Consider the following 25,564-nt stretch of genomic DNA (forward strand, 5'->3'; position numbering starts at 1 on the left):
GAGTGAAAATTGACTCCAGTCCTGTGACCACTGCTGAGTTTTCCCAATTTGCTGGCATATTGAGTGCAGCACTTTCACAGCATCATTTTTTAGGACTTGAAATAGCTCAGCTTGAATTCCATCACCTCCACTAGCTTTGTTTGTAGTGGTGCTTCCTAAGTCCCACTTGTCTTCACTCTCCAGGATGTCTGACTCTAGGTTAGTAACAACACCATCATGGTTATCTGGGTCATTAAGATTTTTTATATAGTTCTTCTGTGTATTCTTACCTCCTCTTCTTAATATCTTCTGCTTCTTTTAGGTCCATACTATTTCTATCCTTTATTTTGCCCATATTTGCATGAAATGTTCCCTTGGTATCTCATCTAGTCTTTTCCATTCTATTGTTTTCCTCTATTTCTTTGCACTGAATACTTAAGGAAGGCTTTCTTATCTCTCCTTGCTATTATTTGGAACTCTGCATTCAGATGGGTATATCTTTCCTAATACCTCAATAACCCTTAACTATGTTCCAGGCACTATTTTAAGCACCTATATTAACTAACTAAATTCTCATAATCTAAAGTCTAAAAGTGTTAATTTCTCAGTCATGTATGACTCTTTACTATCCTATGGACTATAGCCTGCCAGGGTCCTTTGTCCATGGCATTCTCCAGGCAAAAATACTAGAGTGGGTAGCTATTCCCTTTCCAGGGTATCTTCCTGACCCAGGGATCAAACCCTGGTCTCCTCCATTGCAGGCAGATTTCTTACCACCTGAGCCACCAGGGAACCCTCAAAATAACTTATGAAGTAGAATTGAGATCAAAGAGATTAAGCAACTTGCCCAAGGTTACACAGCCAGTAAGTACCAAAGTCAGGATTTAAGATGAACCTAAGATGACAGTCTTCAGAGTTAATTCCCTGAACTGTGATGTTATAAATATTACTTCCCATTCATCTTCCCCTGACTTATATGATATTGATAGATGCTGTGAGTAGATATGGAAAAAGTATAAGGCATATCACTATTAACCTTGAAGGACATGGGGATACACAAGTCAGTGACATGAGGTCACTGGTGCAAATATAAAACCATATTGATCCCAACGGTATACTACCCTTTTCGATCTGACACAGTCAAGGTCTGTAACATCAGAGGGAATAGTAAACACCTGAGAAAGTTTGTAAAAGGAATTGTGCCAGGAGCCAGCTAAGTAGTTAAAAGGGGAAACATCTCATTCACTGTCCCCCCTCCCTCATCTCAGGAGCACACAAAGTTAGAGGAGGAGGAAACTCATTCAGCATGTTTAAACCCACAGGACTTAACAGACATTAGATATTATAGAATCTACATTACACAGTTGAGGAAACAGAGTCCCAAGTGGTAACTGTGATTTGCGGTAGATCACAAGGTAGACTATGTAAGGTACCCAGAGGAACTGGAGGCAGCTCATGGTATCTTTAGTGAAGACCATGCTGTGGAAGTGGGGGAGGATAGAAGAAACCAGGTGTGTAAAATGCTTACATTAATCACATTGACAGCAACCCTCTCAAGCAATGGTAGCCACTGTCTCCATGATGGTTACCTGCTTGATAAACATTATTAGAATGCAGAGAATTATCTTTGAAGGGAAGAGAAAAGAAATTATTTCATAATCTAGGGCAGTCATGGAGGAAGTTTGGATGAGTTCAGGGGCCAGGGTGGTATAGATGTGGTAGCATATTACACCAACACCTCAAGGTCTCATGGGCTGCTCAGAACTGGGGATTTGATAAAACCTGATGGACAGGGAGGCCTGGCATGCTGCAATTCATGGGGTCGCAAAGAGTCGGACATGACTGAGCGACTGAACTGAACTGAACTGGCCTTCTTTTTAGGTGGAAAGCTGAAGCCAATTTTGGAATAGGAAGGAGGCAGAGGTCACGGAGCGGGCAGAAAAGACAAACCTTTGGGCTGCTTGTCCATTTGGCCCTCTTCTCTATGGAGGGTTTGGATTCTGTTCCGCCCTTTCCTCTCTCCAGCTGAGCACATCTGGTTTTCAGGATGAAAGGATCTGAGGTGTCAGGTTTAAATGTCTTCAACGACCAGCTAAAGAGCAGAAAGGATAGGAAGCATGTCAAGTCAACTCTGTGACCTCCTTGGGGCTGAAAGTGATCTTCCCAACAATAAACACGGAGCCTTGGCCAGCAGAGGCCCATGAGGGTTGTTTCCCTGACTGGAATTTTACCAGTACACAGGCTAGAAAGCTTGGTCAGAAATTTTAACCATGTGTTTCATAAAGTCTTGAAAATCTCCACTCATTTTTTAAAAAATATTATCCCAGTAGTTCATATGGTAAAGAATCTGCCTGCAATGTAGGAGACCCAAGTATGATCCCTGGGTTGGGAAGATCCCCTGGAGAAGGGAATGAAAACCTATGCCAGTATTCTTGCCTGGAAAATCCCAAGGACAGAGAAGAGTGGAGGGCTACAGTTCATGGGGTCACAAAGAGTCAGACACAATGGAATGGCTAACACAACAGTAAGAAATGTATTAGAAAATTTATATGAGCCAGACAACTGTCCTGAGCTTTTGTAAAGAATGCACCTGATATTTGAGCAACTGTGGTAAAAAGCCCTTTACACAGCCAAGTGGGTAGTGACTTGGTGATTATCAAAATGGACACATACTTGAGTCTCAGCTTCACTGCTTTCACACTGCCTGTTTGGTAGTGTTTGTGTTTTGATGATATCTTGGATCACATTCCATTGTTTCAACTTGCTGTCATCAATGTTAATTAACATCATCAAAAATTAATTCACAGTAAGGTGTGAAGTGTTGATAGAAACTTAGAATATTGCGGCGCCCCCCGCCCCGAGCATTTGCAGAGATAAAGCAGGAGGGTGGTAAGATGCTGTGTGCTGTGTTTCAGAAGCCAGCCTGAGTGGTATGGAATGTACTTCAATTGTTTGCTTGAGAATGCACTTGAATCTCCTTCCACCTGTTCTTCAGAGAAGACTAAATCAGCCACATCCACTTTGCAAAGCCACCAGTGTCAACCCTGGCCCACAACAGTCCCAGTAACTGAACTTCTCTTGAATTTACTATATGTGCATGACTTCACACTTGAAAAGAATTGCAAAAAGCACACAAATTAGCTATCTCTCTATGAATGGCATAGCCTAAAACTAAGTCCTTAAAGACCCAGGACTTTGAGTTCAAATCTCAAGTTCACCATTTACTAGTTGGATGCCCTTAGGTTGCATAACCATTCAGGACCTCCATTTCCAAATTTGTAAACTGGGTGTATCAATACCAAACTCACAAAACAACTGTGAGAATTAAGTGGGATCATAGAAACTACTAGGACACAATAAGGATTAATAAATGTTAACTGTGTCCTACTTCAAATTCCTAAAATGGTGAGAAAAGGCAGCACATAATATTTCAGAAGCCTTTGCATTTACCCTTGGCAATTTTTAAAATAGTTGGTGGCTTACTTATACTGTTAATGATAGAATGTTTTATTTAAATATGTTTATGAAAATTTTAAATTATTTAAAGACAAAATTTATATTATAGGTATATATGGAAAAAACCAATGTCTTTTGTTCTAAATAGAAAGTAAAATTAATACAATGAGATCAAGCAATATTATTAGATTTTAAGGAGGCGCTCAACATTAGATCTGCCCTTTTATTATTAAAAAAAGGAGAATTAACAAATTCTGAAAAGTTTGTATAGACAGACTCATAAAACTAAGCAGTTTTTCTCTGTGTAGTTGGGTTTAAAACTTAATGAAAAAGGGACAAGTTGTTTCACACTAAGATTTATTGTCACTTAATTGATGTCTTTCTGTCACCGAAATCATATTTTCCCCACTCACTCTTTAGGAAAAAATTGTAGAGGAAAAAGAAAAATTCTGGAGATAGAGAACAAGCTTTTGAAATTTAGCTCTACTTCTTACTTGTCGATTACATTGTGCAAGTTACTCCAATTCTCTGGGCCTCAGTTTCCTTATTGGTCAAGTGGAATATTAACACTCAACTTGGAGGGAGCTATTTGCCTGGATGCCATAAAGTATATTAAGTATATAGTAAAATGCCTTGAATTTATAACAGAAAAGCAAAATGATAATACCAGGGAGAACTGCCTTGTCACAGTGCAAATAAATAAAACAAAGGCCAAGTTATTTGTATGCCCAGCCATCCAATTTGCTGGGACAAAGATGTTCTGTAACTTTCATCCCAGACATTGCTCAAGCTGTCAGCATACAACTGAGTGGTTTTGAAGAACTCCAGGATTATATAATACTGGATGGCAACCAGGACTGTTGGATTTTCTTCTTTTACTCCTTTTTATTTTGATTTCATTTTTTTAACCACACAAACTTAGAAAACCTTTTTTTCCCTCTCTCTCGTGTTTGTTTTTTGTTGTTGTTGTCATTGTTGACTCTGGGAGATGGTGATGGACACGGAGGCCTGGCATGCTGCGATTCATGGAGTGGCAAAGAGTTGGACATGACTGAGCGACTGAACTGAACTGAACTGAACTGATTGTTGTAAAAGACTGAGAAATATAATTAAAAAGAAAATGAAAAATCACTTATGATTTCACTACCCAAACAAAACCGAATTGGATATTTTCAAATATGTTCTTTCAGATTTTTCTCTGCAGATTATAGGATTATAATTATTTTAATATGGGAAGCTGTTACCCTTTGTTTTGTTATCAACTTTGTTCCTTTAACAAAATATTCACCCACAAATATTTTTGTAAATAACTATCATCCTGGAATATGATTTTCATGCCTATATTGGCATAACACACAAATGTAGCAAAATTTATTTATTCAACTAATATTATTAATAGTTATTTAAGTTTCTCTCCCTTGAGTTAATAACTACTATTTTACTAAATTAAATATTATAATTCACCACCTTTTAAGTGGAACATGATCCATAAACAAAAGCATTTCTGTTAAGGTAAATTATGAGAGGTGGTCTTTCTAGTCAGGATGATGTGCATTGTAAGGTTCAGATTTCACCACTCAGGAAATTTAATACAAACTTACAGTAAAAGTATAAAGAACGTACTATTCCGAGAGCCACTCCCCAAACTAAGTCTTATCAAATAAAGATAAGTAAGTGAAGTCGCTCAGTCGTGTCCGACTCTTTGCGACCCCATGGACTGTAGCCTATCAGGCTCCTCCATCCATGGGATTTTCCAGGCAAGAGTGCTGGAGTGGATTGCCATTTCCTTCTCCAGGGGATCATCCCAACCCAGGAACTGAACCATGGTCTCCCGCATTGCAGGCAAACGCTTTACTGTCTGAGATAGTTTTTACCAAATTAGGTGAAACTGTTATTATTTTAGTTTGTACATTTCCTGTATACTTAATGAGTGTTTCCATTTTTTTTTATTTGTAACTTTTGAGTTTAAATCTTTACTTACTTTTCATCTTGAAATATTACTAATTTTCAAAAATATTTACATATAAAGATTAGACATTTGTATATCATATACATTGACACTAATTTTGCATAATATCAGTTTATTTTTTAATGTCATTTGTGATTTATAGGAAATAAAACATTACATAATCATATCTGTTAGTGACTTCCTTTATAACTCTATCTTTGGTATCAAGCCTAGAATGTTTTACTCTATAGATGATATAAACTTTTGCATATATTTTCTTCTGGCACTTTACTAGTCTTTCAAACTGAACAAATAGTATATAAATATAATTTATTGTCCTTTATCGAGCCCATCTGTGCATGAAATGTTCCTTTGGTATCTCTAGTTTTCTTGAAGAGATCTCTAGTCTTTCCCATTCTGTTGTTTTCCTCTATTTCTTTGCATTGATCGCTGAGGAAGGCTTTCTTATCTCTCCTTGCTATTCTTTGGAACTCTGCATTCAGATGCTTATATCTTTCCTTTTCTCCTTTGTTTTTCACTTCTCTTCTTTTCACAGCTATTTGTAGCAAAGGAGAAACTGCTCTCAGAGATAGCTCCTGCCTTAACTTCTTTCTTTACCACTCTGCTTTCATAGGTCTTATACCTCCATTGTGGTCAAAGTTTCTCCTGCCCTTCACTTCCTGTTTTGATAAATCTCTTACCTATCTAATCCTCTCTTTGTGTCATTTTAGTAGACCTCAACTAGCACAGAAATACAAATGTATTGGTAAATAGATAAATAAGTGGTAGGTGGAAAGACAAAAATAAATATCTGAATTTCTAGATACAACATTGGTAATAGAATGCTGCTGCTGCTGCTGAGTTACTTCAGTCGTGTCCGACCCTGTGCGACCCCAGAGAAGGCAGCCCAGCAGGCTCCCCCATCCCTGGGATTCTCCAGGCAAGAACACTGGAGTGAGTTGCCATTTCCTTCTCCAATGCATGAAAGGGAAAAGTGAAGTGAAGTCGCTCAGTCGTGTCCAACCCTCAGCGACCCCATGGACTGCAGCCTTCCAGGCTCCGTCCATGGGATTTTCCAGGCAAGAGTACTGGAGTGGGGTGCCATTGCCTTTTCCAGGTAATAGAAGACAGTGAATCACAATTTTTATACTGAAAGAAAAAAATGCACTGCAATTCTATCTATATTCCACCAAGACATCCATCTTAAGCAAAGGTTGAGTTAAATACTGATTGATGCTTCCAAGTATTTCCAGTTCTCTGCCTACCAGGCACACAGAGGATTGGCATGACTTGGTTTCATTTGCAGTTTGCCATGGTGAAATTCTTTAGCCAATGAAAATGAGTGTGTCCTGTCCTAGGCAGAAGCATTTAATGGTTTTAGGAGATGTTCCAGCATTCTCCCTTGCTGATGTGATCAGAGACATTACTTTACCAACAAAGGTCCGGCTAGTCAAGGCTATGGTTTTTCCTGTGGTCATGTATGGATGTGAGAGTTGGACTGTGAAAAAAGCTGAGTGCTGAAGATCTAGAGACTAGAGATCTCTTCATGAAAATTAGAGATAACAGGGAACACTTCATACAAAGATGGGCTCAATAAAGGACAGAAATGGTATGGACCTAACAGAAGCAGAAGATATTAAGAAGAGCTGGCAAGAATACACAGAAGAACTGTACAAAAAGAGCTTCACAACCCAGATAATCATGATGGTGTGATCACTCACCTAGAACCAGACATCCTGGAGTGTGAAGTCAAGTGGGCCTTAGAAAGCATCACTACGAACAAAGCTAGTGGAGGTGATGGAATTTCAGTTGAGCTATTTCAAGTCCTGAAAGATGATACTGTGAAAGTGCTGCACTCAATATGCCAGCTAATTTGGAAAACTCAGCAGTGGCCACAGAACAGGAAAAGGTCAGTTTCCATTCCAATCCCAAAGAAAGGCAATGCCAAGGAATGTTCAAACTACTGCGCATTAGCACACATCTCACACACTAGTAAAGTAATGCTCAAAATTCTACAAGCCAGGCTTTAGCAATACATGAACCGTGAACTTCCAGATGTTCAAGCTGGTCTTAGAAAAGGCAGAGGAACCAGAGATCAAATTGCCAACATCTGCTGGACCATCAAAAAAGCAAGAGAGTTCCAGAAAAACATCTATTTCTGCTTTATTGACTATGCCAAAGCCTTTGACTATATGGACCACAATAAACCATGGAAAATTCTGAAAGAGACGGGAATACCAGACCATCCGAACTGCCTCTTTGAGAAACCTATATGCAGGCCAGGAAGCAACAGTTAGAACTGGACATGGAACAACAGACTGGTTCCAAATAGGAAAAGGAGTACGTCAAGGCTGTATATTGTCACCCTGCTTATTTAACTTATATGCAGAGTGCATCACGACAAACGCTGGGCTGGAAGAAGCACAAGCTGGAATCAAGCTTGCCAAGAGAAATATCAATCACCTCAAATATGCAGATGACACCACCCTTATGGCAGAAAGTGAAGAGGAACTAAAAAGCCTCTTGATGAAAGTGAAAGAGGAGAGTGAAAAGTTGGCTTAAAGCTCAACATTCAGAAAACGAAGATCATGGCATCTGGTCCCATCACTTCATGGGAAATAGATGGGGAAACAGTGGAAATAGTGTCAGACTTTATTTTGGGGGGCTCCAAAATCACTGCAGATGTTGACTGCAGCCATGAAATTAAAAGATGCTTACTCCTTGGAAGAAAAGTTATGACCAACTTAGATAGCATATTCAAAAGCAGAGACATTACTTTGCCAACAAAGGTCCAGCTAGTCAAGGCTATGGTTTTTCCTGTGGTCATGTATGGATGTGAGAGTTGGACTGTGAAAAAAGCTGAGTGCTGAAGAATTGATGCATTTGAACTGTGGTGTTGGAGAAGACTCTTGAGAGTCCCTTGGACTGCAAGGAGATCCAACCAGTCCCTTCTGAAGGAGATCAGTCCTGGGGGTTCTTTGGAAGGAATGATGCTAAAGCTGAAACTCCAGTACTTTGGCCACCTCATGCAAAGAGTTGACTCATTGGAAAAGACTCTGATGCTGGGAGGGAATGGGGGATTGGGGGCAGGAGGAAAAGGGGACAACAGAGGATGAGATGGCTGGATGGCATCACCGACTCGATGGACATGAGTTTGGTTGAACTCCAGGAGTTGGTGATGGACAGGGACGCCTGGCGTGCTGCGATTCATGGGGTCACAAAGAGTTGGACATGACTGAGCAATTGAACTGCCTGAACTGATAATTTATTGTAAAAACTTTAATATTTATAATGAATCACTGAAATGTTCCCCCATTCCCTTGGTTTTCTCATTCAGTCTCATGGCTTAAAAATGTAATCTGAAAGTGAAAGTCACTCAGTCATGCCTTACTCTTTTGTGACCCCATGAAATACTCACTCTTTTACAGCCAATATCCAGATAGTCAATAAATCCTGCTAGCTCTACATTCAAAATATATCCCAAATGAGTGACTGAAATGAACTGAATCATACAAAACCTGTCCTGCCACCACCCTGCCCCTGACCTCTATCAGTCCTCTCCTCTAGGTTTGCAGTGGACTCATCTGCTTTCCTGTCACCCTATTCTCCCCATCAGTTCAGTTCAGTTACTCAGTCATGTCCGAGTCTTTGCGACCCGATGGACTGCAGCACTCCAGGCTTCCCTGTCCATCATTAACTCCCAGAGTTTGCTCAAACTCATGTCCATCAAATCAGTGATGCCATCCAACCAGCTCATTCTCTAATACAATCCCCTCTTCTGCTCCTCCTTATGCATTCAATCATTCCCAACATCAAGGTCTTTTCTAATGAGTCTGCTCTTCCCACCAGGTTACCAGAGTATTGGAGCTTCAGCTTCAGCATCAGTCCTTCCAAAGAACACCCAGGACTGATCTCCTTTAGGACTGATTTGATCGCCTTACAGTCCAAGGGACTCTCTCTCATTTTTTTTTAATTGAAGGATAATTTCTTTACAGAATTTTGTTGTTTTCTATCAAACGGCAGCATGAATCAGCCATAGGTATTCATATATACATATAACCCCTCCCTTTTGAGCCTCCCTCCCATCTTCCTCCCCCTCTCACCCCTATAGGTTGATATAGAGCCCCTGTTTGAGTTTCCTGAGCCATACAGCAAATTCCCATCAGCTATCTACTTTACATATGGTAATATAAGTTTCCATCTTACTCTCTTCATACATCTCACCCTCCCCTCCCCTCTCCCCATGTCCATAAGTCTATACTCTATGTCTGTTTCTCCACTGCTGCCCTGTAAATAAATTCTTCAGTACCATTTTCCTAGATTCCATATATGTGCATTGGAATATGATATTTATCTTTCTCTTTCTGAATCATTTCCATCTGTGTAATAGGTTCTAGAATCATCCACCTCATCAGAACTGACTCAAATGCATTCCTTTTTAGGGCTGAGTAATATTCCACTGTGTATATATACCACAACTTCTTTATCCATTCATCTGTCGATGGACATCTAGATTGCTTCCATGTTCTAGCTATTGTAAATAGTGCTAAATGAACAATGGGATACATGTGTCTTTTTCAATTTTGGTTTCCTCAGGGTATATGCTTAGGAGTAGGATTGCTGGCTCTTATGGTGGTTTTATTCCTAGTGTTTTAAGGAATCTCCATACCATCTTCCATAGTGGCTGTATCAATTTACATTCCCGTCAACAGTGCAAGAGCATTCCATTTTCTTCAAATCCTCTCCAACATTTATTTTTTGTAGATTTTCTGATGATAGCCATACTGACTAGTGTGAGGTTATACCTCATTGTGGTTTTGATTTGCATTTCTCTAGTAATGAGTGATTTGAGCATTTTTTCATGTGTTTGTTAGCCATCTGTATGTCTTCTTTGGAGAAATCTCTGTTTAGGCCTTTTTACCACTTTTTGATTGGGTTGTTTGTTTTTCTAGCACTGAGTTGTTTGAGCAGCTTGTGTATTTTGGAAAGTTATCCTTTGTCAGTTGTTTCATTTGCTATTATTTTCTCCCATTCTGAGTGTTGTCCTTTCACCTTGCTTATAATTTTCTTTGCTATGCAAAAGCTTTTAAGTTTAATCAGATCCCACATGTTTACTTTTGTTTTTATGTCCATTACTCTAGGAGGTGGGTCATAAAGGATCTTGCTTTGATTTATGTCATCGAGTGTTCTGGCTATGTTTTCCTCTAAGAGTTTTATAGTTTCTGGTCTTATATTTAGGTCTTTAATCCATTTTTAGTTTATCTTTGTGTATGGTGTGAAGAAGTGTTCTAATTTCATTCTTTTGTATGTAGCTGTCCAGTTTTCCCAGCACCATTTATTGAAGAGGCTGTCTTTGCCCCATTGTATATTCTTGCCTCCTTTGTCAAAAATAACGTACCCATAGGTGCATGAGTCTATTTCTGGGCTTTCTATCTTGTTCCATTGGCCTATATTTCTGTTTTTGTGCTAGTACCATACTGTAATGATGACTGTAGCTTTGTAGTATAATCTGAGGTCAGGAAGGTTGATTCCTCCAGCTCCATTCTTCTTTCTCAAGACTGCTTTGGCTATTTGGGGTCTTTTGTGTTTCCATATGAATTGTGAAATTTTTTGTTCTAGTTCTGTGAAAAATACCATTGGTAATTTGATAGGGATTGCATTGAATCTATAGATTGCATTTGGTAGTATAGTCATTTTCACAATATTGATTCTTCCTACTCAGGAACATGAAATATCTCCCCATCTGTTTATGTCATCTTTGATTTCCTTCATCAATATCATAATTTTCTGTGTACAGTTCCTTTGTCTCCTTAGGTAAGTTTATTCCTAGGTCTTTAATTCTTTTTGTTGCAATGGTGAATGGGATGGATTCCTTAATTTCTCTTTCTGCTTTTTCATTGTTAGTATATAGAAATGCAATTTATTTCTATGTATTTATTTTATATCCTGCAACTTTGCTAAATTCACTGATTAGCTCTAGTAATTTTCTGATACTATCTTTAGGGTTTTCTATGTACAGTATCATGTCATCTGCAAACAGTGAGAGCTTTACTTCTTCTTTTCTGATCCATATTCCTTTTATTTGTTTTTCTTCTCTGATTGCTGTAGCTAGGACTTCCAGAACTATGTTGAATAGTAGTGTTGAAAGTGAGCACCCTTGTCTTGTTCCCGATCTTTGGAGAATGCTTTCATTTTTTCATCATTGAGAATAGAGTTTACTATAGGCTTATAATATATGGCCTTTACTATGTGGAGGTAGGTTCTTTCTATACCCATTTTTTAAAGAGTTTTAATCATAAATAGGTGTTGAATTTTGTCAAAAGCTTTTTATGCCTCTATTGTGATGATCATGTGGTCTTTATCTTTCAGTTTGTTAATATGGTGTATCACATTGATGATTTGCATATATTAAAGAATCCTCACATTCCTGGAATAAACCCAACTTGATCATGGTGTATGAGCTTTTTGATGTGTTGCTGAATTCTGTTTGCTAAAATTTTGTTGAGGATTTTTGAATCTATATTCATGAGTGATATTGTCCTGTAGTATTTGTGTATGTGTGTTGTCTTTGACTGGTTTTGGTAGCAGGTGATGGCACATAGAATCAGTTTGGAAGTGTTCCTTCCTCTGCAATTTTTTGAAAGAGTTTTAGAAGGATAGGCATTTGCTCTTATCTAAATGTTTAATAGAATTCTCCTGAGAAGCCATTTGGCCCTGGGCTTTTGTTTTGGGGGAGTTTTTTTTTGTTTGTTTGTTTGTTTTTTAATCACAGCTTCAATTTCAGTGCCTGTAATTGGGTTGTTAATAATTTATATTTCTTCCTGGTTCAGTCTTGGAAGATTGAACTTTTCTAAGAATCTGTCCATTTCTTCCAGGTTAGCCATTGTTTTGCCATATAGTTGTTCATAATACTTTCTCATAATCCTTTGTATTTCTGCATTGTCGGTTGTAACCTCTCCTTTTTCATTTCTAATTTTGTTAATTTGATTCCTTTCTCTTTTTTCCTTGATGAGTCTGGCTAAAGGTTTGTCAATTTTATCTTCTCAAAGAACCAACTTTTAGCTTTATTAATCTTTACTATTGTTTCTTTCATTTCTTTTTCATTTATTTCTGCTTGGATCTTTATGATTTCTTTCCTTCTACTAATTTTTGGGGTTTTCTGTTCTTCTTTTTCCAGTTGTTTTTGGAATAAAGTTAGGTTGTCTCTTTGATGTTTTTCTTGTTTCTTGAGGTATGATTGTATTGCTTTAAACTTCCTCTTAGGACTGCTTTTGCTGCTGAGTTGTTGTACTTTCATTGTCATTTGTTTCTAGAAATTTTTTGATTTCCCTTTTGATTTCTTTAGTAACCTGTTGGTTATTTAGAAATGTGTTGTTTAATCTCCATGTGTTTGTGTTTCTTACGGTTTTTTTTTTTTTTCTTGTAATTGATATGTAGTCTCACAGCTTTGTTAAGACTTCCCTGATGGCTCAGACGGTAAAGCGTCTGCCTAAAATGCGGGAGATCCGGGTCCGATCCCTGGGTTGGGAAGATCTCCTGGAGAAGGAAATGGCAACCCACTCCAGTACTCTTGCCTGAAAAATTCCATGGATGGAGGAGCCTGGTAGGCTATAGTCCATGGGGTCGCAAAGAGTCGGACACGACTGAGCGACTTCAATGTCAAAATGTCTCATAGTTTTGTGGTTGAAGAAAATGCTTGATATGATTTCAATTTCCTTAAATTTACTGAGATTTGATTTGTGACCCAAGATATGTTCTATCCTGGAGAATGTTCCATGTGCACTTGAGAAGAAAGTGTATTCTGCATTTGGATGGAATGTCCTGAAGATATCAATGAGATCCATCTCATCTAATGTATCATTTAAAACGTGTTTCCTTATTAATTTTCTGTTTTGATGATCTGTCCATTGGTGTGAGTGGGGTGTTAAAATCTCCTACTATTATTTATTGTGGTACTGTCAATTTCTTTTATATCTGTTAATGTCTGTCTTATGCATTGAGGTGCTCCTTTGTTGGGTGCATAGATATTTACAACTGTTAATGTCTTCCTCTTGGAGTGATCCCTTGATCATTATGTAGTGTCCTTCCTTATCTCTTGTAATCTTTATTTTAAGGTCTATTTTGTCTGATATGAGGATTGCTACTCCAGCTTTCTTTTGCTTCCCATTTGCATGGAATAAATTTTTCCATCCTCTTTCAGTCTATAGGTGTCTTTAGGTCTGGAGTGGGTTTCTTGCAGACAGCACATATATGGGTCTTGTTTTTGTATCCATTCAACCAGTCTGTGTCTTTTGGTTGACACATTTAATCCATTACATTTCAAGTAATTATTGATATATACACATATTGCCATTTTCTTAATTGTTTTGGGTTGATTTTGTAGGTTTTTTTTTTTCTTCTCTTGTATTTCTTGACTATATAAGTTCATTTAACATTTGTTGTAAAGATGGTTTGGTGGTACTGAATTCTCTTTTGCTTATCTGAAAAAATTTTTTATCTCTCCTTCAATTTTGAATGAAAACCTTCCTGGGTACAGTAATCTTGGCTGTAGATTTTTCCCTTTCAGTACTTTAAATATATCCTGCCATTCCTTTCTGGCCTGCAGAGTTTCTGCTGAAAGATCAGCTATTAAGCAAATAGGGTTTCCCTTGTTATGTAACAATGTTACTTGTTGTAACATTGTTACTTGTTGCTTTTCCCTTGCTGCTTTTAATATTCTTTCTTTGTGTTTAGTCTTTGTTAGTTTGATTACTATGTGTCTTGATGTGTTTCTCCTTGAGTTTATCCTGTATGGGACTCTGTGCCTCATGGACTTGATTGACTATTTCCTTTTCCATGTTGGGGAAATGTTCAACTATAATCTCTTCAAAAATTTTCTCATACCCCTTCTTTTTTTCTTCTTCTTCTGGGTCCCCTATAATTCGAGTGTTGGTGCTTTTGATATTGTCCCAGAGGTCTCTGAGACTGTCCCCAGGTCTTTTCATTCTTTTTTCTACTCTTCAGAAGTTATTTCCACCATTTTATCTTCCAGCTCACAGATTCTTTTTTCTGCTTCAGATATTCTGCTATTGATTCCTTCTAGAGTAATTGTGAATTACTTTCACAATTACTTTCAATTAATTTCAGTCATTGTGTTGTTTGTCTCTGGATGTTTATGCTTTAATTCTTCTAGGTCTTTGTTAATTGATTCTTACATTTTCTCAGTTTTGTTTTCAAGGTTTTTGATCATCTTTATTATCATTATTCTGAATTCTTTTTCAGGTAGTTTGACTAGTTCCTCTTCATTTATTTGGACTTCTGTGTTTCTAGTTTGTTCTTTCATCTATGTAGTATTTCTCTGCCTTTTCATTATTATTTTTTTTAACTTACTGTGTTTGAAGTCTTCTTTTCCCAGGCTTCAAGGTTGAACTCTTTCTTCCTTTTGGTTTCTGCCCTCCTAAGGTTTGCCCAGTGGTTTGTGTAAGGTTCGTATAGGGTGAGATTTGTGCTGAATTTTTGTTTGTTTGTTTGTTTGTTTGTTTTGCTTTTCCTCTCATGGGCAAGGCTGAGTGAGATGCTAATCCTGTCTGCTAATGACTGGGTTTGTATTTTTCTTTTGTTTGTTGTTTAGATGAGGTGTCCTGCACAGGGTACTATTGGTGGTTGGGTGATGCCAGGTCTTGTATTCCAGTGGTTTCCTTTGTGTGAGTTCTCTCTATTTGATACTCCCTAGGGTTAGTTCTCTGGTAGTTTAGGACCTTGGAGTCAGTGCTCCCACTTCAAAGGCTCAGGGCTTTATCTCTTGTCAGGAACGAAGATTCCACAGGTGGTTGTTATGGCGTTAAGTGAGAGTAAAACAAATATCCACAAAGGTGAAACCAAAGATGAACCCCAAACAAATGGCAGTTACAAAATTGGGCAAATAATAATTAAAATAATGGAATATACACATGTACATATACACCCACAATCAAAGTCAAAGCAGTCCAACAAAAGTAAAGTACAATAAATTGACCCAGCAAACAAAGGAAATATAAAATTATATTTATCAGCTAAGAACAAAACTAATTAAAGCACAAACTGGAAAATAAAACTAAGGCAAGGCGCCAAGTGAGGAATAAAGCAATGAAAACAAAACTAACAGATTTGTTGAAAGTAAAGAAAAGAAAGAACAAATAGATATGCAAAGTTAAATAGAGATATATGAAGAAGATTTATATACATTAAAGATTAACTGCAAGGGGAAAGGGGCAGCAGGAAAGGCAAACAAAGGAGTAAATGTAGAAAAAGTAGACTGGGTTTACAAAATTAAAATTATAAAAAAGAGAACAGAAAAAAAATGGAAGAAAGAAGAGAAACTCCACAGAACTGCAAAAACCCAACGTAGATACAGAGGTTTATACAACAATAAAAATTGTGACTGAATATACACATACACACCTATAAGCAAAATCAAAACAGTCCAACAAGAATAAAGTACAATAGATTGACCTGGCGAACAGAGGGAACCAAAAATTATACCCACCAGAACAAAACTAACTAAAGCACAAACTGGAAAAAAAAAAAAAAAAACTAAAGCAAGATGCCAACTGGGGACTAAAGCAATGAAAATAAAACTAACAAATATGTTGAGAGGAAAAGAAAGAAAGAAGATAAAGAAAGAATAGATATGCAAAGTTAAATAGAGGTAGATGAAAAAGAATTTATATACATAAAAGATCAATTGCAAGGGGAAAAGAACAGTGGGAAAGGCCAACAAAGGAATAAGTGTAGGGAAAAAAACATAGGTTTTAAAAATTTAAACTAAAAAAGAGAAAGGGGGGCGGGGGTGGAAAGGAAAACTCCCCAGAACTGCAAAAGCCTAACGTAGAGGCAGTATAACAACAATAAATATGTTGAAAAAAAAGAAAAAGAAAACTCAAAAGCTTAATTATATTTCATAGTGCCAATAAAATCAACAACTACAATGACGGGGGAAAAGAAAAAGAAAAAAAAAATCCAAAAGAATCTACAGAACAAGTCAAAACATAAGAATAAAAAAATGTTTTTCTTGAGTCACTGCTGTCAGAGTCCTTTCCCTCACTGGGAGTCACAGTCCACCTCACCTCCCTAGAATGTCCTCTAACACTGTGCTGATCTCTGGACCTGCTGTGGGGGCAGCTCATATTCTAATCTGGTCCTACTCCTCTGTGTTCTTGCTTCCAATAGCCACAGCTATCAGAACTAGTGCGTTTGTAAAGTAAAAATTAAAAATAAATAAATAAATTAAAAAAAAAAAAAAAAAAAGAACTAGTGCGTTTTCTTCCGTGGGAGGTCTCAATGACCTTTTGTATATTCCATAGGCACAGAGTCTGCCTAGTTGATCCTGTGGATTTAATCTGCAGCTTGTACACCTGGTGGGAAGGCTTTGTCTTCTTTAGTCACACTGCCCCTGGGTTTCAATTGTAGTTTTATTTCCACCTCTGCATGTGGGTCGTCCACTGGGGTTTGCTGCTAGGACTGCCCTGGAGTGAGTGGTGCAGTTGCTTGGGTAGCAGGAGTTCTGGAAGCACCAGGTACTCAGGGGAGTTGGTGGCTAGGGAAGCAGGAAATACAGTGCTCTAGAAGAGTATGGCAATGGCACCCCACTTGCCGGGAAAGTACTCTTGCCTGGAAAATCCCATGGACAGAGGAGCCTGGAAGGCTGCAGTTCATGGGGTCGCTGAGGGTCGGACACGACTGAACGACTTCACTTTCACTTTCATGCATTGGAGAAGGAAATGGCAACCCACTCCAGTGTTCTTGCCTGGAGAATCCCAGGGACGGGGGAATCTAGTGGGCTGCCGTCTCTGGGGCTGCACAGAGTCAGACACGACTGAAGCAACTTAGCAGCAGCAGCAGCGGAAGGGTATGGCAACCAGTACTGGCCAATATGCTCCAGTACTCTTGCCTGGAGAACCCCTCTCCCTGACAGAGAAGCCTGACAGTCCACAGTCTACAGGGTCACAAAGAATTGGACACTACTGAAGTGACGCTGTGCTCATAGGCACAAGACTATTTTGCCTGTGGCAGCTCTGCCCCAGTGACAGTTGAGCATGAAGGTGTCACAGCTGCTTGGCTTCTGGGCACCCTGGCAGCACCATGTGTACAGGGACATAGACTGCCTCCACCCCAGGAGTTGTGTCCCTATCAGAGTCTTTTTTCAAAAGCATCTTGTAGCTGGCAATCAGAAGGCCTATTTGGCCAGTCTTTCTCTGTAGCTCTGCCCCGTTCAGGCACTTAGAGGATTTCCTTGCCTGGGGTCCTTCTCTGTTGTTCAGTGCATCAGGTACATAGAGGGGGCCCCTCCTGGCTGGGGTCATACTCTGTAGATCAGCACATCAGTCACTTAAAGAAGCACCCTGGGTGGGGTGCTACTTTGTAGTTCAGTGCGTCAGGCATTTGATGGGCCAGCCTCTCTATTGTTCAGCTGCCAATGCTGGCCTGTTGGGGAAAGAGGCTATGGTGATGGCTCCACCCCCTTACACGTGACTCAGCAGTATCGCCTTGCTTCCATGGCTGCCCGGCTTTCCTCCACAGGCATTCCCTCCCATAATCTCCTCCTTCACATTCCCTCGATCTGTAACTCTGCAGTCAACAGCAGCCCTTGCCTGGGGATTACACCACAATCTCTAAACTCCAGTCCCCAGCCACTGTGCAGTCTGGGGTGTGTATGGTTCTTGCAAGGACTGTCTGATTCTCATTCATTTACGCTGCCACAGACGAGCTGTTTCACTCTCAGCCTTAAATGTTTCTCCTCTGACTCAGAGAGGTGCCCCGATGTGGGGATTGGACCGCCAAGGGCAGGTCTTGCCTACTAACACTCCTGCTTTTTCCCATAGTTCCTTGGTCCTACTGAGTTTTGCGTGGGTCTTTGTATTCTTTTCCGCTGGTCACATACTCCCGTCCATTCTCAACTGTGTTCTGCATGCACTTCTGTGTCTGAAGGTATATTCCTGATGTATCCGTGGAGAGAGATGTACTCCAAGTTTACCTACTTCTCTGCTATCTTGTTCACTCAGGCAGACTTTTTACTGTCTGAGCCCCAAGGGACTCTCAAGAGTCTTCTCCAATACCACAGTTTAAAAACATCAATTCTTCGGCACTCAGCTTTCTTTATAGTCCAACTCTCACATCCATACATGACTACTGGAAAAAGCATACCTTTGACTAGAAGGACCTTTGTAAGCAAAGAAATTTCTCTGCTTTTCAATATGCTGTCTAGGTTGCTCATAGCTTTTCTTTCAAGGAGAGGGCATTTTAAAATTTCATGGCTGCAGTCACCATTTGCAGTGATTTTGGAGTCTAAGAAGATAAAGTCTGTCACTGTTTCTATTGTTTCCCCATCTATTTGCCATGAAGTGATGGAAACAGATGCCATGATCTTAGTTTTTTGAATGCTGAGTTTTAAGCCAATTTTTTCACTCCCCTCTTTCACTTTCATCAAGAAGCTCTTTAGTTCCTCTTCACTTTCTTTTATAAGGGTGTTGTCACCTGTGTAACTGAGGTTATAGATGTTTCTCCCAAAAATCTTGATTCCAGCTTGTGTTTCATACAGCCTGGCATTTCACATAATGTACTCTGCAAATCAGTTAAATAAACAGGGTGACAGTATACAGCCTTGACGTAGTTCTTTCCCAATTTGGAACCAGTTCATTGTTCCATGTCCAGTTCTAACTGTTGCTTCTTGACCTGCATACAGATTTCTCAGGAGGCAGGTAATGTGGTCTGGATAACCACAGTTTGTTGTTATCTACACAGTCAAGGTTTGGCATAGTCAGTAAAGCAGAAAGTAGCTGTTTTTTCTGGAATTCTCTTTCTTTTTCTATGATCCAACAGGTGTTGGCAATTTGATCTCTAGTTCCTCTCCCTTTTCTAAATCCAGCTTGAACATCTGGAATTTCTTGGTTCACATACTGTTGAAATCAGGCTTGGAGAATTTTGAGCATTACTTTGCTAGCGTGTGAGATGAATGTAATTGTGGGGTAGTTTAAGCATTCTTTGGCATTGCCTTTGGGATTGGATGAAAACTGACCTTTTCCAGTCTTGTGGCCACTGTTGAGTTTTCCAAATGTGCTGGCATGTTGAGTGCAGCACGTTAACAACATCATCTTTTAGGACTTGCAATAGTTCAGCTGGAATTCCATCACTTCCACTGGCTTTGTTTGTAATGATGTGTCCTAAGGTTCACATGACTTCGGACTCCAAGATATTTGGCTCTAGGTGAGTGATCACACCACTGTGGTTCTCTGGTCATGATGATCTTTTTTGTATAGTTCTTCTGTGTATTCTTGCCACCTTTTCTTAATATCTTCTGCTTTTGTTAGGTTCATACCACTTCTGTCCTTTCTTGTACCCATCTATGCATGAAATATTCCCTTGGTATCTCTAATTTTCTTGAAGAGATCTCTCAGTTCAGTTCAGTCGCTCAGTCGTGTCCAACTCTTTGCGACCCCAGGAATCATAGCATGCCAGGCCTCCCTGTCCATCACCAGCTCCCGGAGTTCACTCAAACTCATGTCCATCGAGTCGTTGATGCCATCCAGCCATCTCATCCTCTGTCGTCCCCTTCTCCTCCTGCCCCCAATCGCTTCCAGCATCAAGGTCTTTTCCAATGACTCAACTCTTCAAATGAGGTGGCCAAAGTATTGGAGTTTCAGCTTTAGCATCAGTCCTTTCAATGAACACCCAGGACTGATATCCTTTGGGATGTATTGATTGGATCTCGTTGCAGTCCAAGGGACTCTCAAGAGTCTTCTCCAACACCACAGTTCAAAAGCATCAATTCTTCGGTGCTCAGCTTTCTTCATAGTCCAACTCTCACATCCATACATGACTACTGGAAAAACCATAGCCTTGACTAGACGGACCTTTGTTAGCAAAGTAATATCTCTACGTTTTAATATGCTATCTAGGTTGGTCATAACTTTCCTTCCAAAGAGTAAGTGTCTTTTAATTTCATTGCTGCAATCACCATCTGCAGTGATTTTGGAGCCCCCCCCCAAAAAAAAAAAAGTCTGACACTGTTTCCATTGTCTCCCCATCTATTTCCCATGAAGAAGAGATCTCTAGTCTTTCCCATTCTGTTATTTTCCTATTTATATTATTCAGTTAGGAAAGCTTTCTTATCTCTCCTAGCTATTCATTGTAACTCTGCATTCAGATAGGTATATCTTTCCTTTTCTCCTTTGCCTTTAGCTTCTCTTCTTTTCTCAGCTACTTATCAGCCCTCCTCAGACAACCATTTTGCCTTTTTGGATTTCTTTTTCTTATGGATGATCTTGATCACTACCTCCTGTACAATGTCACAAACCTCTGTCTATAGTTCCTCAGGCACTCTGTCTAGCAGATCTAATCCCTTTAAATATATTTGTCACTAAACCTTGTACACACCTGGAGCCAGGAGAAAGGAACAGTGTCCTCACAAGAGATTGAATCAGACTTGCTTGTGAGTGTCCAGGAATCTCTGGTAGAAGTGTGTGTTGACAGTTTGGACTTAGGCCAAAAAACAGGGAGGGAACAGTCCCACCCATCGACAGAAAATTGGATTACAGATTTACAGATCATGGCGCAGAACATCAGAACAAGACCCAGTTTCCCCCACAGTCAGTCTCTCCCACCAGGAGGCTTCCATAAGCCTCTTATCCTTATTTATCAGAGGGCAGATAAATGAAAACCACAATCACAGAAAATGAATCAAACTGAACACATGGCCCACAGCCTTGTCTAACTCAATGAAACTATGAACCATGCCGTGTAGGTCAACCCAAGGTAGACGTGTCATGGTGGAGAGTTCTGACAAAATGTGGTCTACGGGAGAAGAGAATGAATGGCAAATCACTTCAGTATTCTTGCCTTGAGAACCCCATGAACAGTATGAAAAGGCAAAAAGATAGGACACTGAAAGATGAACTCCCCAGGTTGGTAGGTGCCCAATATGCTACTGGAGATCAATGGAGAAATAACTCCAAAGAGAATAAACAGATGGAGCCAAAGCAAAACACACACACACACACACAGTTGTGGATGTGATTGGTGATGGAAGCAAGGGCCAATGCTGTAAAGAGCAATATTGCTTAGGAACCTGGAATGTTATGTCCATGAATTAAGGCAGATTGGAAGTGATCAAACGATGGCAAGAGTGAACATCAACATTTTAGGATTCAGTGAACTAAAATGGACTGGAATGGGTGGATTTAATTCAGATGACCATTGTATCTACTACTGTTGGCAACAATCCCTTAAAAGAAATGGAGTAGCCTTCATAGTCAACAAGAGTCAGAAATGCAGTTCTTGGGTGCAATCTCAAAAATGACAGAATGATCTCTGTTCATTTTTGAGGCAAACCATTAAACATCAGTTCAGTTCAGTTCAGTTGCTCAGTCATGTCCAACTCTTAGCAACCCCATGAACCACAGCATGCCACCCCTCCCTGTCCATCACCAACTCCTGGTCTACCCAAATCTGTGTCCACTGAGTCGGTGATGCCATCCAACCATCTCTGTCGACCCTTCTCCTCCTGCCCTCTCTGGGGTCCTGCCCCGGTGGATCCAGGGAATTCGAAGGGGAGACGGCATAGGCGAGGAAAACTTATTTATTTAATTAGAAATATAAAGAGAGATTAGGAAGAAATAGTATAGTAGGAAAATTTAGTGGACAAAAGATGCTGAATAACTTGGTTTATGGGGAAAGCCAATAAAATCTCAGGACAAGAGATCTGCACCATCTACGTTGGGCCACCGGCACCCATTTGAATATCAGAGGGTGCCCCACCTTGGGCTCCCTCTCTCACGGATCTTAGAAGCCAGGGCAAATAAGTAGACATGGCGAGCCTCCACACCCCAGATGGGAATTCAGCCAGAAAATAGAGTAAGAAAAGAAGACACGGGGGAAACCAGTCTTTCCAATGACTGGCCCATCCTCTATTGTCCGGAATGGTCTTATATACCTTTTGATTTTACATAGAGATCAATGGATAATACAAAATTATGCAGCATCAGCCGCCCTGACTCTTATTGAGACCAGGCTTTCTCTCTGCATACCTAGTTGTATACATATGTCTTAGGTGATTTACATCATCTTCTGGCCAGAAGGCCAATTAACATTTTATGGCCCTTTTCTGATAAAGGTAATAGTGTTGTTCTTCCCAAAGTCTGGTGCCACTCTCAGAAAGCACTAAATAAAGTTACATTCTTAGAATAGCAAGGATACAACATTTTATAACAAGAAAGTGGAGTACAGTGATTTATAACAAAGAGAAAATTAATTAACTCAAAAGTCTAGTATTGCTAACATCAAAACTACTATATTCCTATTTCTGCATCCTGATTACATTGATTAATATCCTCCCAGGTACCTAAAAGATAAAGGATATGGAGGCCTGGCGGCAAACATTAACTCAACAAACTCTTCACCAAACTAATTATTAACTCTAAAAGGCTCTATATCTTTAAGATGTTTTAAGCTTCGTGCCTCTCACAGTTGGGGGCTGTAAACAATCCACAAGTTGTAAAGCAGACCGGTGAGATAGGTTAGAAAGCCATCAAAGGGGTTAAGCTGAGACATTCTTTTTATATGCAGGAGACTGTTAACTGGAGCTCTGAATTAACTCTTTCCAGAGAAAAGGTGGTAATGTCAGAAGAGTATAGTATAGCAGAGAGTAAACAGTCAGATTTTGGTTTCACGGTAGATGCTCAGACAGAGGACCCCTCGAGACCTGACTCACCTTGCCCATCAGGCCTCTCCGCATGACCTTGTCATGGGTGGGATCTCCTGTGCTGGCTCCCGGCATGCCCTCAATCTTACCCAGCATCAGGGTCTTTTCAAATGAGTCAGCTCTTCATATCAGGTGGCCAAAATATTGGCATTTCAGCTTCAACATCTGTCCTTCCAGTGAACACCCAGGACTGATCTCCTTTAGAATGGACTGGTTGGATCTCCTTGCAGTCCAAGGGACTCTCAAGAGTATTCTCCAATACCACCATTCAAAAGCATCAATTCTTTGGCACTCAGCTTTCTTTATAGTCCAACTCTCACATCCATACATGACTCCTGGAAAAACCATAGCCTTGACTAAATGGACTTTTGTTGACAAAGTAATGTCTCTGCTTTTGAATATGCTATCTAAGTTGGTCATAACTTTCCTTCCAAGGAGTAACCGTCTTTTAATTTCATGGCTGCAATCACCATCTGCAGTGATTTTGGAGCCCCCCAAAATAAAGTCTGACACTCTTTCTACTGTTTCTCCTTCTATTTGCCATGAAGTGATGGGACCAAATGCCATGATCTTCGTTTTCTGAATGTTGAGCTTTAAGCCAACTTTTCACTCTCCTCTTTCACTTTCATCAAGAGGCTTTTGAGTTCCTCTTCACTTTCTGCCATAAGGGTGGTGTCATCTGCATATTTGAGGTGATTGATATTTCTCCTGGCAAGCTTGATTCCAGCTTGTGCTTCTTCCAGCCCAGCGTTTCTCATGATGCACTCTGCATATAAGTTAAATAAGCAGGGTGACAATATACAGCCTTGACGTACTCCTTTTCTTATTTGGAACTAGTCTGTTGTTCCATGTCCAGTTCTAACTGTTGCTTCCTGACCTGCATACAGATTTCTCAAGAGGCAGGTCAGGTGGTCTGGTATTCCCATCTCTTTCAGAATTTTCCATGGTTTATTATGATCCACACAGTCAAAGGCTTTGGCATAGCCAATAAAGCAGAAATAGATGTTTTTCTGGAACTCTCTTGCTTTTTCAATGATCCAGCAGATGTTGGCAATTTGATCTTTGGTTCCTCTGCCTTTTCTAAAACCAGCTTAGACGTCTGGAATTTCATGGTTCACCTATTGCTGAAGCCTGGCTTGGAGAATTTTGAGCATTACTTTACTAGCATGTGAGATGAGTGCAATTGTGCAGTAGTTTGAGTATTCTTGGCTTCCCTGGTGGCTCAGAGGTTAAAGCGTCTGCCTGCAATGAAGGAGATCTAGGTTCAATCCCTGGGTCGGGAAGATCCCCTGGAGAAGGAAATGGCAACTCACTCCAGTATTCTTACCTGGAGAATCCCATAGATGAAGGAGCCTGATGGGCTACAGTCCATGGGGTCGTAAAGAGTCGGACACAACTGAATGACTTCACTTTCTTTTTTTCTTTCTTTGAGTATTCTTTGGAATTGCCTTTCTTTGGGACATTCAACGTCACAGTAATCCAAGTCTATGCCCCAACCACTAACCCCCCAAAAGATGAAATTGAATGATTCTATGATGACCTACAAGACCTTCTAGATCTAACATCAAAAAAAGATGTCCTTTTCATCACAGGGGACTAGAATGCAAAAATAGGAAGTCAAGAGATACCTGGAGTCAGGTATGGTCTTGGAATACAAATAACAGTCAAGTTTGGCCTTGGAATAACAGTCAGGTTTGGCCTTGGAATACAAAATGAAGCAGGGTAAAGGCAAATAGAGTTCTGCCAAGAAAATGCACTGGTCATAGCAAACAGCCTCTTTCAACAATACAGGAGATGACTCTACACATGGACATCACCAGATGGTCAATACTCATATCAGATTTATTATATTCTTTGCAGCCAAAGATGGAGAATACAGTCAGCAAAAATAAGACTGGGAACTGACTTGGCTCAGATCATGAGCTTCTTATTGCAAAATTCTCCCCATAACAACCACATAGTAGTCCTGTTAAGAAAAAATAAGTTAAATCGTGCCTGTCCTTGGCCTAAAACCTTCCAACAACTTTCTCTCTTATTCAGAGCAGCTACCACATCCTTAAACACCTTGAAGACCCTGCATGCAAGGCCTCATCTTCTTGATCTCATTTCCTACTACTCTGTCTCCAAACAATGCAAAGGAACAGCACCCATTTCAGGGTAGTGAACATGCCAAGCTCACTCCCTCCTAACCTAAGATCTTTTTGCTCACTGTTTCCTCTGCCTGAGCATATAGTCCCAATGCACCTAGCTCTCTCCCCCACCTCTCACATGTCTTTACTCAAATGTCTCTTTCTCAGTGAAACCTGGCCTTCTTATCCTGTTTTCTGCTTTATTTTCCTCTGTAGCATTTTTCACCATTTAGCACATGTATATAATTACTTATGTATTTTGTCTCTCTCCTCCCCACTAGAATGCAGCATCAGGAGGGCAGAGTTATTGTTCACTGTATCCCTGAGAACAGTGTCCAG

At 39.8% G+C, this 25,564-nt stretch overlaps 1 pseudogene; it reads right to left on the reverse strand.

Moving 5' to 3' along the window:
* The window catches only part of LOC120856581, a 38,966-nt pseudogene that overhangs the window by 9,107 nt on the left and 4,295 nt on the right, over positions 1-25,564 (reverse strand).

This window comes from Oryx dammah, unplaced genomic scaffold (assembly GCF_014754425.2).
Source record: "Oryx dammah isolate SB20612 unplaced genomic scaffold, SCBI_Odam_1.1 HiC_scaffold_28, whole genome shotgun sequence".
Classification (NCBI taxonomy): Eukaryota; Metazoa; Chordata; class Mammalia; order Artiodactyla; family Bovidae; genus Oryx; species Oryx dammah.